Here is a 2,106-nt window from a genome sequence, read left to right as displayed (position 1 = left end):
TATATCCCAGGATTCCACAGTAATTCATGCGCATGCGCGATAAAACCGGAAGTAGGTCTTTCGTCAGGCGGGAAGTTCGGAAACGATAACTTCGTGCAAAATCTGGGTATGTGCGTTTTCCTAAGTCTGAATGTTGGTTTCTTACGATTTGTTCGACTTCTACAACCTTGATAACGTCTTGCTTTATACAATGTTATATTAGGGATAAAATGTCATATCAATGTGGTCCAAGATGGCTGCTGTTTGATTTCTGTAATAAAATAATCCTGATTATCCACTGAAAATCTCTTTCAAACGTCACCATCAGATTCTGTGGTGGTTCAGGTACAAAGATAAGTATTTAATATTTGCTTAACATTAACTATTTCCTGCATTTTTGACCTCTCTTTTCGATATTTGAGTCTTTTAAATATGAGAAGGCAAACACTGCCAGATAGCTTGAGAGGTATAATTTGTTGACTCTGAATCTGATCATGAATATCATTTTCTTACTAAGGCCACACCAACTTAATTTTATGGATGACATCCGCGCGCGCATTGATTTTCGCTTGTTCTCCAAAAAAAAAAAAAAAAATCACCTCCGAAGAAACTTGTAGACTCATATTGCCGCAAAGGGGCAGCATTGAGCCGGCTTGTCGTAATACACTATATACACTCACATTGTCCAACACAACTGGTATGTATGTGACTCGTTGCGATTGAAGTGGGCGCCGCCCCTCATGAGCCCAGGGGTCCCGTGCTCGAGGAGGTGCCTCGAACACGTTAAACAGCCTCATTACCCTACACATTGGGTACCTGCCTGTGGCACTGGCTGCAAATACACCTGATATTATTATATATTGTTCATGATATGACAATACTTGCTCTGACTGAAGGCGTGATGTTGTGTACACAGCCGAACACATTTGTTTCTTTGAACGGCCAAATGTTACATATGGGTCTTTAAACCAGGCATCATCCATGTTAAAAGCACTTTAATATTAGCCTGGGTGCCATCCTATTTCTACCGGGGCTCCTACACTCGCTTCCCTAAAAAAAAATTAGGGAAGCGAGTGTAGGAGCCCCGGTAGAAATAGGATGGCACCCAGGCTACTTTAATATGAGCTAATGCCAACAAATAAAGACTTGTTTGTTTCTTACACTGTGTTCTGTGGTTTAATTGGCAATACCAGCTATTTAGTCCTCCGGTTTATCTTTTTTTTTTTGCTAGATTTTTCTTTTTTTCGCCCTCGCGCATTAGTTTTGGGGACTCCAGAGGATGTCATCCATAAAATTAAGTTGGTGTGGCCTAAAGTCAGTATAATATTAAGTTTACTATAGCGTAGTGATTGACCTTACGTGAATTATGTTTGTAGTTCAAGGGTTTTCTACCCGGCATCCCCAGGGCTTTGTTTAGCTGTTCTCCCGCACCATGTTACTATACTCTCATCTCCCAAATAAACATACCCCCCGGAATAAACATACCCCCTGGACAAATTTTTAAAATCTAATAAACATACCCCCCGGAATAAACGTACCCCCCGGAAAATTACCAAATTGACACGTTAACTGTGTCCATGCTACTTCTGTCTTAGGGAAAGAAGATGATAAGCAGGTAGGTTCTTTTTATTTACATATTCTATATAAGTATGTAAATAATGAACCGAATAACTGTAGATATCTTGTTCAAATTATAATCATTTTCTCCACTTTTGGAAAAATTGGGCATAGGTTCCCCGCGGGGGCCAACGGTGCTTCAAATTCAACAAGTGAAAATGTACATGATACATGTATTTTCTACTTGGAACTTGAACCAAGTGATCAAGGAAAATTGTTGTATAAACTGGCATATCATTAAAACAGAAGTAGTTGCCAAACTTCTCAGTTCACTTGCATGGGTAACACCTTGTACAAATGTATCAACATTTAGAACTTGAACAGAAAATTACCATATCCTGAATATCCGATGAAAATACAAGTATTACGTATTTGTAAAAGCCATGTAGAAAAGGTTGAACTATGACATGTATGATGTTAGTTGTTACTAGTACTTTTTCTTGCTCAACTTTCCATTTATCATGTATGCATTGCATATAGAAACATGGATTAATTTTGTAAACATTACTA

General features: G+C 38.6%; 1 protein-coding gene across 1 annotated transcript in view; it reads left to right on the top strand.

Annotated features, from left to right (window-relative positions):
- The first annotated feature begins 23 nt into the window (after window positions 1-23).
- The window catches only part of LOC136432192 (kinetochore-associated protein 1-like), a 46,776-nt gene continuing 44,693 nt past the window's right edge, over window positions 24-2,106 (top strand). Inside the window, exon 1 of the mRNA XM_066423234.1 lies at window positions 24-106. The gene's annotated coding sequence lies outside the window, so the exon portion shown is untranslated. The remainder of the gene's footprint in view (window positions 107-2,106) is intronic.

This window comes from Branchiostoma lanceolatum, chromosome 4 (assembly GCF_035083965.1).
Source record: "Branchiostoma lanceolatum isolate klBraLanc5 chromosome 4, klBraLanc5.hap2, whole genome shotgun sequence".
NCBI lineage: Eukaryota > Metazoa > Chordata > Leptocardii > Amphioxiformes > Branchiostomatidae > Branchiostoma > Branchiostoma lanceolatum.
This window is presented reverse-complemented; position numbering and strand designations above follow the sequence as displayed.